This window comes from Nematolebias whitei, chromosome 6, assembly GCF_014905685.2.
Source record: "Nematolebias whitei isolate Nwh7 chromosome 6, NemWhi1, whole genome shotgun sequence".
NCBI lineage: Eukaryota > Metazoa > Chordata > Actinopteri > Cyprinodontiformes > Rivulidae > Nematolebias > Nematolebias whitei.
In genome coordinates this window covers 51,669,024-51,683,476 of record NC_056503.1, presented here as the reverse complement: position 1 = coordinate 51,683,476, position 14,453 = coordinate 51,669,024, and the positions used below count along the sequence as shown (strand labels likewise).

Sequence of the window (14,453 nt, the reverse complement as noted above, 5' to 3'; positions counted from 1 at the left end):
ATAAAGGGCCCAGGATGTCTAAAGGGCCCAGGATATGTAAAGGGCCCGGGATATGTAAAGGGCCCGGGATGTGTAAAGGGCCCGGGATATCTAAAGGGCCCAGGATATTTAAAGGGCCCAGGATATGTAAAGGGCCCAGGATATGTAAAGGGCCCAGGATATGTAAAGGGCCCAGGATATGTAAAGGGCCCATGATATGTAAAGGGCCCAGGATATGTAAAGGGCCCAGGATATGTAAAGGGCCCAGGGCAGTGAGGGCTCAAGCAAAATATCTAGTAATCGCTGTCTTTATGACTAACTGTGAGCCCGAGCCCTGCGCTGCACAGGGACCACTGCACTTCTGCTGCATCTGTGCCGCCTCCTCCCAGTGTCGGCTGCAGCTCTCGTTCTTTTTACACTGAGTCGGATCCTCGATGCAACCTGTCAATCAGTCCAGTAGGTGTGTCAGCAACTGACCAATCGCGGCCTCAATTTGTCTCGAAGTAAACGCCCCTTACCTGCAGATATGCAGCCCATCAGGTTTTTATTTCTAGAACTTTATTAACAACACAAAACAGAACAATGCAACAATATATAAATACAAACTCGTGAAGGGTGTCATAACTACATTTCACAAAATAATGAAAGAAGACAAAATAAACATAAGAAATAAAACAAAAAGGAGCGTGACAATATGAAAAACATTGTTTTAATAAAAACAATGTTTTTCTCTGTTGTGTAATGGTTTTAGCAGTTTTGCAGTTTTTTAACCTACTTAATGAAGAATATCAAAATCATTCATCAAACAGGAAGGAAGGCTCGTTATCCCTCCTCTTACTACAGTGAACGTGGTACTTTGCTATAAGTACGACTATGTTTATGGCATCAGAGGAAGCTGAGCTTCAGTTACCCACATAAAGTGAAATGTCATCAGCATGAAAAGAAGGAATGTTGAGTTTGAGATTAATCCAGTTTCTGATGTTTGATCAAACTCTTTGTACTGACATAAAAAAATGACTCGAGGGATTCATCTTCTGATTTACAACAGGCACACAAATCAACATCAAATTTAAATCTTCTTTCAAGAAACATGGCTGCAGGCTGTATCTTATTTATCATTTTAACATGATTCTCCTTCACTTTAGGAGATTTAGGCCATTGGACAAATTTAGAATGAGCAGAAGTCATTCTGGTTTTATGATTTATACTGGGAGGTTTCATGAAATGCTAAATGGACTGTACTTATACAACTCCTTTCTGTCTCATCCAGACACTCAAAGCTCTTTACAACAATCTGTGCCTCATTGACCCATTCACACAGCTCTATACTAGATCTCTACAAAGATAATTGAACTAGTCATTCTAAAGAGACTAATCAGAGCTTCATCACATTCAGACACTGATGGACACACATCAGAGGCAACGAGGGGTTCAGTGTCTTGCCCAGGGACACTTCAGCATGTGACTGCTGCTGGATTTGAACCCCCAACTCCTGCATTGGAGGACGACTGCTCTAACCACTCAGCCACAGCCGCCCCGAAGGAATCTTTGTTATAATCATTGATAATCTTGTTACATTTGAAGTCAACTCACTTACAATCAATTAGTTTTAATGTGGGCGTCAAATCGTCACCTTTGAATATGTAATGATATTTTTAATTAACTGAATCAAAACTACGGGGATTGTCTTAATTTCTTCTTAAAATCTGTATGACAACAGCTAAGGTGACATTTTCCAACAAAGAATTAGAACTTTGAAAGATCTCCATTACAATCTAAAAGATCCTTTAAATCATGGTTTTGCTTTACAGACGCTTTGCAGTCAGAGGGATTTTGTGAAAATCATCAGTAAAAAAAGGTTAAACGTGTAATTCAGATGTTACCCTGAGCCTTTAGAGGGTGGAACACAGTTTATTCCATTTCAAAAACTAAATGAAGTTTGGAAAAATGTAAAAAGCCGGTGGCCGACCACATGAGCAGCTGATTACAACAGATATAAACAGGAAGTACTTTAACTTAGGCTACACTGTTTCTCAGACTGTGGCTAAGATGTGTGAGAGAAGCGGAATGTGCTCTATTCACACAAGGAGAGCTGTTGGTCAGGCTACTTCTTGTTGTGCCATTAACTCTAAAACTGTTACTGAATCAAGTGTTACTTATGCAGGTCAAACTAGATGTTAAACAACCGTTAAAATACACCAGAATGTAGGAAATGGCATCTAATTTATTCAAAATTTTCTGGGGGAGGACCCCCCAGACCCCCCTCCCCCACCTCCTCTGGACGTGTCCAAAGCACTGTCCCTCCTCTCGACGTGTCCAAACCACTGTCCCTCCTCTGGACATGTCCAAACCACTGTCCCTCCTCTGGACATGTCCAAAGCACTGTCCTTCCTCTGGACATGTCCAAACCACTGTCCCTCCTCTGGACATGTCCAAACCACTGTCCCTCCTATGGACATGTCCAAAGCACTGTCCTTCCTCTGGACATGTCCAAAGCACTGTCCCTCATCTGGACATGTCCAAAGCACTGTCCCTCCTCTGGACATGTCCAAAGCACTGTCCCTCCTCTGGACGTGTCCAATGCACTGTCCCTCCTCTGGACGTGTCCAAACCACTGTCCCTCCTCTGGACGTGTCCAAACCACTCTCCCTCCTCTGGACGTGTCCAAACCACTCTCCCTCCTCTGGACATGTCCAAACCACTCTCCCTCCTCTGGACATGTCCAAACCACTCTCCCTCCTCTGGACATGTCCAAACCACTCTCCCTCCTCTGGACATGTCCAAGCCACTGTCCCTCCTCTGGACATGTCCAAACCATCTCAGTGTGTCCTCTCTAACTTTATCTCCCAGTTGTTCAACCTGTGCTGTACCTCTGATGATCTCATTCCTGATCTTCTCCATCCTTGTCTCTCCTCAGGAGAACCTCAACATCTTCATTTCTGACACTTCCAGTTCTGTCTCCTGTCTTTTTGTCCATGTCTCTGTCTCCAGACAGTTCCACTGAAAACTGAAAACTGTTGGATTGTATACCTGGATTATTGAGCATGGACTTTGTTGTTTTCAACCAGTTTGACAAGACAAGGAAGAGGGCCGGCAATGGAGGAGGGGCGTACCAAAGAGACCATCTTATCACAAGCAGAACTGGTTTGTTCCACTTTGGAGTAAGTTGTTGGGGGAAGAATCAGTTTTGTTGTGTGTTTCCTCGACTGATGAAGCCTTCTGGATCGAAGGCGAAACGTTTCAACACAAAAAAAAGAAACTGTCCAGATGAGCTGACTGAAAAATGTTGGATTGTAAACCTGGATTATTGAGCATGGACTTTGTTGATTCCATTAAAACAATTTTATGTCTCAACTTGTTCTTTTTGTACCTGCAAAATGTGAACTCGATGTCAGTATCGTTTTCTGCAGTAACAAACAATCTTTTGGGTGAATTAAAGTTTATTTAAAATTGTTTTACAAAATATATCAGATTAAAATTATTGTAACCACTGGGAGTGGTGGTGCAGAGGTTGGAGAAGGTGGGCCTGTGATCAGACGATCGTCGGTTCAACTCCTAGTACTGACAACATCAAAATGTGGGTGGGAAGGTGAAGCACCGACACCTGCCACCACCCTCATTTGCCTCGCTCTGGGCCCTTGAGCAAGGCCCTTACCCCCACCATCTGCTCCCCTGGGCGCCCTCATTAGCAGCTCTCTGCCCCACACAGAGGCTGTGGTAGCTCAGTGGTCTGTGGTTGTCAGGAAGGACATCTGGCGTAAAAATAAATGCCAAGTCTTCGTGGGAATGAGTTTGCTGTGGTGACCCCTGACGAAGGGAACAGCCGAAATAAAAAATATATGATTGTAACCATTGACAAGCTTCGGAAAATTCATCACAACATGAATGTCAGACTGATTGGTAACTCTAAATTGTCCCTAGGTGTGAATGAGATGATTGTCTCGTTTGTCTCAATGTCCCTGTGATGGACTGGAGACCTGTCCAGAGTGTCCCCTGCCTCTCAAATATTGACTGCTGGATATGAACACGGGGCAGCACGGTGGCACAACTGGTAGAGCTGCTGCCTCTCAGCGAGCAGGTCCCAGGTTCAAACCCCGGTCCAGGGGCCTTTCTGGGTGGAGTTTGCATGTTCTCTCCGTGCATGCGTGGGTTTTCTCCAGGTGCTCCGGTTTCCTCCCACAGACCAAAAACATGCATGTTAGGCTGATTGGTAACTCTAAATTGTCCCTAGGTGTGAGTGAGAGAGTGAATGGTTGTTTGTCTCTATGTGTCCCTGTGATGGACTGGAGACCCGTCCAGGGTGTCCCCCGCCCCTCGCACAGTGACTGCTGGACATGGGCACCAGCGACCCCCGTGACCCAAAATGGAATAAGCGCGTAAAGACAATGGATGGATGGATATGAACACCAGTGACCCCTGTGACCCGAAAGGGAAGAGGCAGGTAAAGATCATGGATGGATGGATCATGGTTGGATGGATCATGGTTGGATGGATCATGGTTGGATGGATGGCTGTTTACAGAAAGTTTCATTACAAACATGAAAAATATGTAAACAATTTGCCAATTTTTGTTTTGAATAAAAAACATTTACATTTTTTATGGAAATTTAGAGCATTATTAAATCAAAATTATGAGTTTTTATCTTGTAACTGTCCTAATTTATCATTTATAATCTTGGTAATTTGACAGTTTTGTCAGCTACTTCACAAACGACATAATTTAACAAACCTCTTTCATAAACTTTGTTAGCATACCTAATGAGAACTCAAGACAAGTTTATAATCACCATGTAATATCTGAGCTGTGCTATACTTGTTGTACTAGTCATATCAAAATGTTTTAGAAGTTCAGCAGTTAAACGAGCCGTGTTGTCCGGCCAGCCTGCAGATCTTTGTACTAACCAAAGAAAACACTGTTTATGTGCACGCCTGTGTCAAACAACTACCAGGACTAGTAGACAAAAAGAACATGAGAGAACTATCAGCAGAGCTGAGATCAGCAGGCTACATGCAGAGAATCTCAAACTGACAGGTGCCCTAACTTCAGACCCTGTCACATATGAATGATACACCACTGACCACAACACCCCATGATGCAGAACTGACCACAACAACCCATGATACAGAACTGACCACAACACCCCATGATACAGAACTGACCACAACACCCCAAGATACAGAACTGACCACAACACCCCATGATACACCACTGACCACAACACCCCATGATACAGAACTGACCACAACACCCCATGATACACCACTGACCACAACACCCCAAGATACAGAACTGACCACAACACCCCAAGATGCTGCCAACGAAGTGACAAGTGTCAACGCAGCACAGCTGATGAAACGTTAAGTTTTAAAGGTAAGGAGCCACATGCTAGCATAGCTAGCCTGCAAGCTAGCTGACAAATATCACCAGTCATGTCAAAACGATAAAGTGAAGGACTCGGGAAGGACACTTGTTCCGTTCAACAACACCTTTAAAGTAAGTTCAGTTACAAACCGTAGCACAGAACCCTGAAGGACAGTTTCGGTGAATCCGTAACTATGATGGTCTGAAGATTTGCCTCAAGAAACAGTTCCGACACACTAGAAACAGTGTTTTGGAATTGTTAGCCAATCAGAGCAGAGAAACTTTGTCGTCCATCCAATCACGTATAGGTAGAGGCGGGACTAGTTTTAATGTCGTCATCACTGAACTAGAAAAACAATGGAACGGTGCTTGATAAATCAATGTGTAATGTATGCTAGCCAGACGAGAACTTGAGCCGCCATGTTGAGAAGAGCTTTTGTAGTAAATGTCTGAAGGAGGCGCCAGAAAGTCATAAAATAAACTCAGCGAAGAAATTCAGTGAGTTTTTATCAATTCTTATACATTTTGGAACACTTATTTTGTATTTGTTTATTTTTAGATAATTTGGGCTTCCAGCTCATGAAACCAGTCTTCTCACTCTTCCCCCAGACATCTCGTAATATTGACTCTTCAGGCCTTCAAATCGTTATAACTCGAGGAACCCAGAGTGGTATGAGACCCGGAACGAGTCAGACACAAGTGAGTACAAAAGTAACAGGTTTGTCATTTACAGTAGATAAACAGTTGCTTCTCTGGAACTCCTGGAAGAGGAGGGAGATGATCAGAAGAGGTCGGCAGGTGAATAGGCAACGTTAATGTGAAGATGTGTTCTCTCTTACAGATGGCTTCGAGTCCAACTCCAAATCCTCAGAAGAGCTCCAGAGGGGGACAAGGCCAGTGGTCCAGCAGAGTGAGGAAGGCCAGCAACTGGTGTTAGGCAAGGCACGAGGAGATTCAGGACGAGGCTCCAGGAGAACCAGGGTAGGACCAGGGGACCCAAGACCAAGGAGGCAGGAATGTTGGACAAGAAGAGACTGGTAAGTATGTAAATTTACAGGCTGGAGACAACAATACCATTAGATGGTCAATGCTCCAGCGAAGAGTAACACTGGACTGCAGCCTTATGTAGGAGATGATCTTCATCAGGATGATGGCCGACAGCTGTTGATAATTAGCGGCCATCTTGGATGAGGAGCTGCAGGCAGTGATGCTCTTACACAAATCACAACTCAAAACTGTTTGAGTTAGCCTTCTCACTTTTATTTTTTTCTTTTATACTTGGTTTAGTGTTTTTATAGCCATTTTGTATTGTTTTATTTTGTGTTTATTTTCTTCTGTTTTACGTTTCTGTTAATTTTCTTATTTAAATTGTTACATTTAATGTCAGTGAGGGGAATCAACTGATTTGTTAGAATCATAAATAGATTCAATTTTCAAGACAGTTTATTAACCACAAAGATAAATCAAATGTTTGACTTAGATAAAAAGTGTCTGACACGGGGTTCACTCAGGTCTCAGGTTTAGTAATGATCTGAAAGTCCAGTGTGCATTGCACAAGTCAGCACAATCAGCAAAACTGACAAAACTGATTAATATCTGTTTAGAAATGTTATTTGCTTAAATCATCTCTCCCTCCCTCCCTCCCCCTCTCTCTCTCTCTCTCTCTCTCTCTCTCTCTCTCTCTCTCTCTCTCTCTCTCTCTTTCTCTTTCACACACACACACACGCACGCACGCACGCACACACACACACACACACACACAGTGTGGTCAGCAGCTGTATGTGTGTGGGCAGTGTACGGCTCTTCACTGTCACTCTCCAAACCTGGCCACAGCTCCAAGCACAGTTCCAAAAGGTTTGCACTTGGAAACCAAAGTGTGTCTAATCCTGTTGTTTCCTGATTACATTACATTACATTACATTCTTATTTGACCTTTTTAATATTTTCTCAAATTAGATCAACTGAAGTAATGTAGTCCAAATCTAATCTAATCTAATCTAATATAATCAGGAAACAACACAGCACAACAACTGCTTCACTGAAGGTTCTTCAATCAATCAATCAACCTTTATTTCTACAGGTAAATCCCATTGAGCCTCGAGGACTCATTTACAAGAGAGACCTGATTTAACAAAGAAAGATGACAACAATGGACAACAGCAACAACAATAAACAGTTATAAAAAGTCATACTTCAGTTTGTTTGTTTTTTTTTCTTCTTAATGATGTTGTTGAAGCACTGGATGCTAAGGATTATTGTGCTGCACTTTTCTTAGACCTGTCTAAAGATTCTGACTCTGTGGATCAGAACATCTTGTGTCATAAACTCTCAGAAATTGGTTTCTCAGATCACACCATTGGTTGGTTCTCTAACTATCTTTCAGACCGGAGGCAATGTGTTCAACATAATGGTACTTCCTCCAGATATTTAACAGTCAACAATGGTGTACCACAAGGCTCAGTCTTAGGACCCACCCTCTTTACAATCTACATACATAATGTAGGTCAGATCATCCCTGATGCATCCATATATTTCTATGCTGATGACACAGTTGTTTATTGTCTAGCTAAAACTGTTGCTGAGGCTTTCCAGCTTTTGAAATCTGTTTTTTACATCATCCAGACAGATTTGTTTCGCCTCAAACTTGTCCTAAACACTGATAAAACCAAAAGGATGCTTTTTTCAAATAGGAACTTAGCCCCATCAGTTCTTCCTCTGATTTTATCCTCAAATGGTGTCCCTATTGAATTTGTCTAATCCTACAAATATTTGTGTATCTTGGTCGACTCGTATCTCTCCTTTAAGATTCACGTGGAAAACTTGGTAAAGAAACTGAAAGTTAAACTGGTTTCTTTTTCAGAAACAGATCCTGTCTAACCCTGAATGCTAGAAAACACCTTGTATCTGTGACTTTCCTTCCCTCCATTGATTACGGTGACATTATTTACATGAACGCTCCTACAAGAACCCTGCAGATGTTGGATGCTGCAGATTTTGGATGCTGCAGATGTTGGATGCTGCAGATGTTGGATGCTGCAGATGTTGGATGCTGCAGATGTTGGATGCTGTCTATCATGGTGCACTAAGATTCATAACTGGCTGTAACTACCGTACCCACCACTGCACCCAGTATTCACTGGTTAACTGGTCACCATTAACTTCACACAGACTCTCTCACTGGTACATTTTCATCTTTAAATCACTTCTTGGTCTGCTGCCTTCATACATCTCCTCCTACATGTCTCTGTGTGAGTGCAGCTACAGCGTGCGCTCTCAGGACATCATTACCTGCAGTGTTCCCTCAGTGAGGACTGAACTAGACAAAAGGGCCTTCTCCTGCTCCGCTCCTGTTTCCTGGAATATCTTGTAAAAAGATCTGAAGCTCTCGACCTTTGACCTCTCTAAGTGGCTTTATTTTTTCTTTTAGCCATCCTATTTGTTATAAAAAATTACAAAAAAATTAAAAAAACTGCAGTATGACTTTTTATAACTGTTTATTGTTGTTGCTGTTGTCCATTGTTGTCATCATTCTTTGTTGAAATCAGGTCTCTCTTGTAAATGGTAGATGGTCCTCTAGTCCTGATCCTGGTTCTGCTAAAGGTTTCTTCCTCATGAGGGAGTTTTTCTTTCCACTGTCGCCTTCGTGCTTGTTCAAGATGAGAGTTCAGTGATGGAGTTAAACTCAAAGCTGCTCCTCAGATAAATAATGTTCAAATATTATTTCATACATGAATGTTTCTGTTCAGTCCCTGAGACGACTTCTGTTGTGACTTTGAGCTTTAGAAATAAACTGAATTGAATTGAAACAGAATAGAGCACTATTGTAGAAGGTAGGACCTACTATTGTAGGTCTGGAAACAGAGGAGCTGAGTAGGACAAGAAAAAAGCTGGTTGCTGGTATTAAAAAGGCCAAGGCCACATATGCACAGAGGATTGAGGGTCAATTCATCTCACAAGACCCTCAGAGCAGAGGGGCATTAAGTGCATAACAGATTATAAAGGAAGAAGCGAACAATGCCCCAAAGACCCATCTCTGCCTGATGCCCTCAACAAGTTCTATGCACGTTTTGAAGACCTGAACAGACCACCCAGCACCGGATGAAGAGCATCTCAGCGTGACCTCAGCCGAAGTAAGGAGTACTTTCAGGAGGATTAATCCGCACAAGGCAACTGGCCCAGACAACATCCCCAGAAAAGTGTTGAAGGAATGTGCTGATCAGCTCTGTGAGGTGCTGGCAGACATCTTTAACACCTCACTTACCCTGAAGACAGTTCCCACCTGCCTGAAGACTGCCACCATCATCCCAGTCCCAAAAAGCTCTACAGTGACTGGTCTGAATGACTATCGGCCAGTGGCCCTCACCCCGATAGTCGCTAAATGCTTTGAAAAACTGATCATGACTCACATCAAAACAACCATCAACATCAACGAGGACCCTCATCAGTACGCATACCGTGAGAACCGATCAACAGAGGATGCAATCTCCTCTGTGGTCCACACTGCACTCAACCACCTGGAGCAGAAAAACTCTTACGTCCGTATGCTCTTTGTGGACTTCACATCCGCCTTCAACACCATGATCCCCCAAACCCTGATGGACAAACTATCCACACTAGGACTAAGCCCCTCCATCTGCAACTGGGTACTAGACTTTTTAACAAACAGACCACAGTTAGTGAGGATCCACAACCTCTCCTCCTCCACCATAACCCTCAGCACTGGCTCTCCTCAGGGATGTGTGTTGAGCCCCCTCCTGTTTACTCTGCTCACGTATGATTGTGCAGCTACCCATCCAGGCTGTCACATTGTAAAGTTTGCAGATGATACAGCGGTGGTGGGATGCATCACAAACAATGATGAGTCCAGCTACAGGCAAGAGGTGGAACACCTGGAGAGCTGGTGCAGAGAGAATAACCTTCACATCAATGTGAAGAAGACAAAGGAGATGATTGTGGACTTCAGAAGGAACAAAAACACCTACACCCCCCTGAACATAAGAGGATCTGCGGTGGAAGTGGTCTCCAGCTACAAGTACTTGGGTGTACACATGAATGACAACCTCAGCTGGAGCAACAACACCACCAGCCTGAATAATCACTGTGAAAAATCACATCATGTTGCTGCTGATCTGTTTCATGTTGCTGCTGATCTGTTTCAATGTTGATGTGTTCATGCGTGCACATCTGCTCACAGACTCATGTTCATGTTTGTGCTGATGTTCAATGTTTTATGTTATGAGTGCTTAGTGTATATTTAGTTGATGTTTTTCTTAGTTCATATCTTAGATGTTATTACTGTTTTTCTTATACATTTTATTGTTGGATGTAACTGGGACCCCGTGTACATAATTTCGCTCCACCACATGTACCACATGAGGTGCGAATGACAATAAAGAAACTCTGACTCTGAGAAACTGTCCCCCCCAAAACAAAAGCCCACAGATTATGCAGTACCATCATTTATCCACGTGATGGCAGTATGGGTCCAGTCTAAACCTTCCAGTCCATCATCCCTCTTTGTTCTCTTGCCAGTCTCTCCTCCTCTGCTGCCCCCCACTACAAACAACATCTATGAAAGTAAAAAAAAGACAGAGAAAATAAATGTATCCTCGGGTTAAAATAAATAGCCTTCACAGTTAATTTAATTGACTATTTTGAACAAATTGAGGTAATTCCGCCTTGGCTGCAACAGCAAACAAAAACAACATTGCCTTGGCAATCAGCTGTCTCGTGAACACACAGAAGAGCTTTAATCTGCTTTTTATCACAGAGGAGCCACCGCTGAAGATCGTTAGACATCACAACGCACCTTATTTCTGGTTTTCTATAACATCTTTGTGGTGAAAATAAACCAAGCCTGAGAAAGACAGCAGCAATAAAAAGTTGTAAAATTGTTGTCAAAAAGAGAAGTGTGAAAATGTCAGAACGGTAAATATAATAAAATGTATTTAAATATAGTTTTACTACATCTATTCAAAGAAGGCAGATGTGCATATTTAGGAAACATATTATGGAGAGCAGGGCTAAAAATATTTTTCAAATGTTGTGTGAACATTTTATTAACATTTTGTGACACTTTTTTCAGTTGTGTCAAATCTGCATGTGTCATTTCCATCGTTCTTCTTCAGGGTCAGAGTGAAGAAGTTCTTTTCACTAATTCTCCAACAATCATATTTTCCTCCTGCTGGTCATCGTGTGGGTGTGTGTGCATGTGCGTGTGTGTGTGTCCCTCAGTGTATGCCAGTGAAACAGAACATGTCCGTCAGAGGTGTTGCTGTTCTCACCTGTCCTGCCACCTCCAGCTGTGTGTCTACATCCCCCGCCGGCCGGCCCAGGTTACCCCACGCTGACCTGTTTAATTGTCTGCCTGTCCCGGGGCCCACCAGTGAGCATGTACGTGCACTCCTGCTGCGCCAAGGAGGACGATGGTGCAACATTAAGGTTAAGGTTTCTTTATTTGTCGTTCACCACACGTGGTACATGTGGTGAAATGAAACTGTGTACACGGGGTCCCAGTTACATCCAACAAAAGTATAACCTGTAAATTAATCATTTAAATGTTCATGTTTCTAGAACAACAGGTCGAGGCGCAGATGCAGCTTCTCTTTTAATTAATAGTAAACCAATGGTTATAATAGTTTTGAGTCACTGTCTCTAAGTCTGTCCCATCCTAAATGAAAATAGAGCGGCCACGCTCACTAGTTGTTATATGTCGTCCACCAGACTCCTATGCTCAGTTTCTGTCTGACAACACAACTGGAAGGATTCATTAATCTAAATGATTTGTGCACACAACTCTTTCTCTCCCTTCCACTTGTTGTGTGGGTGGTCTCCACAATTGCCAGTTGCCATTCATGGCAGGAGCAAGGACAGGACCAGGACTGGACAGGACCCGAGGAGGCAGGATGACTGCGGGCACAAGAACAAGGTAAACACTTTGTTTGGTAAATAACAATACTGGCCACAAGCATAAATACAGAGAAGAGTACAATGTTCCAGTGAAGAGTAGCACCTGACTGCAGCCTTAAGCATCCTCGTCAGGTGGATGGCTGACAGCTGGTGGCAATTAGCGGCCATGTTGGAGGAGGAGCTGCAGCCACTGGTACTCTTACAATATTCAAGTCTCTGTTTTAGAATATTATGATCATCTGTATCAAATGCAGCGCTGAGGTCTAACAGGACCAGTGTAGACACCTGTCCATTGTCTGAGGCCATGAGAATATCATTAGTAACTTTCACCAGTGCAGATTCAGTGCTGTGGTGAGCTCTAAACCCTGACTGAAACTCTTCAAACAGATTATTTATTTGCAGATGATCACGTAACTGACCTGCAACTATTTTCTCTAGAACTTTTAGATGAAAGTTAGCCAATTATAGACTTATATCTAATCTAAGATCTTATATCTAATCTAAGATCACTGAGTCAAGGTTATGTTTCTTAACTAATGGTTTAATTACAGCAACATTAAAGCTCTGTGGTACGTAACCGTTTATTAGAAACAAATTAAGTAGATCCATGATGCAGTTATTAATTAAGTGAAATACCTCTTTAAAATGTCTGGTTGAGATGAGATCTAGCAGACATGTGGATGGTTTGGATCAAGCTATTACTTTTGACAATTCAGAGAGCTCAACAGGACAAAAACTGTCCAAACATAAATCAGGGGCTAGTGACAACAAAGTTGTCTCATCTGCCACAGAGCCAGAGGTGATAGTAGGAATGTTGGTTTTAATTTTTTTCTCTAATTGACATAATTTTATTCATAAAGAAACTCATGAAGTCATCACTGCTTATAGTTGTAGGGATACATAAATCAACAGAGATAATATTTTCATTAGACTAGCTATGGTACTGAAAAGGAATATGGGGTTATTTTTATTCTCATCGAATAAAATGAATAATATAAAGTTGCAGCTTTACAGAGCACTTTTTTGTACATTAGCAGGTTATCTCTCCAAGATAAGTAAAATTCTTCAACGGTAGTGGAGCACCTTTTTTTCTAGCTTTCTAGACGCCTGTTTTAAAGTACGTTTTAAGTCATTAAGACTGGTCATCTGGATAGTTTCTTTTTTTTTGCTGAGACGTTTCGTCCTTCATCCAAAGGACTTCTTTGATCTGAGGATCCACCAGCAAACAAATCTGATTCCCACAAACAGCATACTCCATAGTGGAAAAAACAGTTTGCTGGTGCTAAGATGGCCTTCGGGGCCCGCCCTCTCCCCCGTCAACTCCTCTGAGACAGAGTATGAACTTTGGTATTTAGAACCACTTTGGCATTTTGACTGTCAATCAGCGGCACTTTGCTCAATAGGGCTTCCATTCATATTTTTGCTTTCACCGTGGGAGTACATTCACCTGCCGACTCAGGAAGTCCAATAATTCTAAAATTGTCATGTCTCATCCTTCCCTCCACGGATTCAAACTATCGTTCTGTTAGCGAGCTCTGCCTGGACTGCTTTCAGTTCACTCTTAATAAAATTAAAATCATTCATCAGAGCTGCTCTTATTTCCATCCTAATAATCACTATAACTTCTGATTTACTTGAAGCCAGACATCTGTCCTCAGAGCCGACTCGTCTGTCCCTCCAGAGCTCTGGGGACGACGCACCTGCTGTGCTCGCCGCCTCTCCATCACGGTGGCCCCAGGCTGCGGCCGCAGCAGCGGGCCGGGCGGGAGACGAGACCTTAGAGGCCATATCACAAGGTTGTTGAGTCAATTCTGCAGCGATACCAGTCTCAGTGACAAAATCCAGCTTGAAGTCAGCGAGAATAAAATCATAAACTGTTCAGCGGGGCCGAGACGCAGTTCACCTGTCAGCCGCCATGTTTCTCTCCATCACACCAGCCGGCTTTTGCTGCTTGAATGATTAAAATTGTGTTTCTAACTGTGTTTATTTTAATAAGATTATTATGGTTTATATTTTTAGAGCTGATTTTTGGTTTATTTAAATTGAGCCGTGGGCGAGCTGGTACTGTTTCAGTGGGGGTGTGGGTGGGTAACAGGGGACAAGCAGAGAGGTGTGGAGGACTACAATTTATTTCTAGACTGGACCTTTAGTTGTCAATAATCTGGATGTCCACCTGGATCAGCAATAATCTGGATGTCCACCT

The 14,453-nt window shown here is 42.7% G+C and overlaps 1 protein-coding gene across 1 annotated transcript in view; it reads right to left on the bottom strand.

Annotated features, from left to right (window-relative positions):
• Window positions 1–5,561, bottom strand: part of bcas3 (BCAS3 microtubule associated cell migration factor) — a 640,166-nt gene extending 634,605 nt beyond the window's left edge. The window contains exon 1 of the mRNA XM_037677974.1: window positions 5,492–5,561. The gene's annotated coding sequence lies outside the window, so the exon portion shown is untranslated. The remainder of the gene's footprint in view (window positions 1–5,491) is intronic.
• Window positions 5,562–14,453: the final 8,892 nt, after the last annotated feature.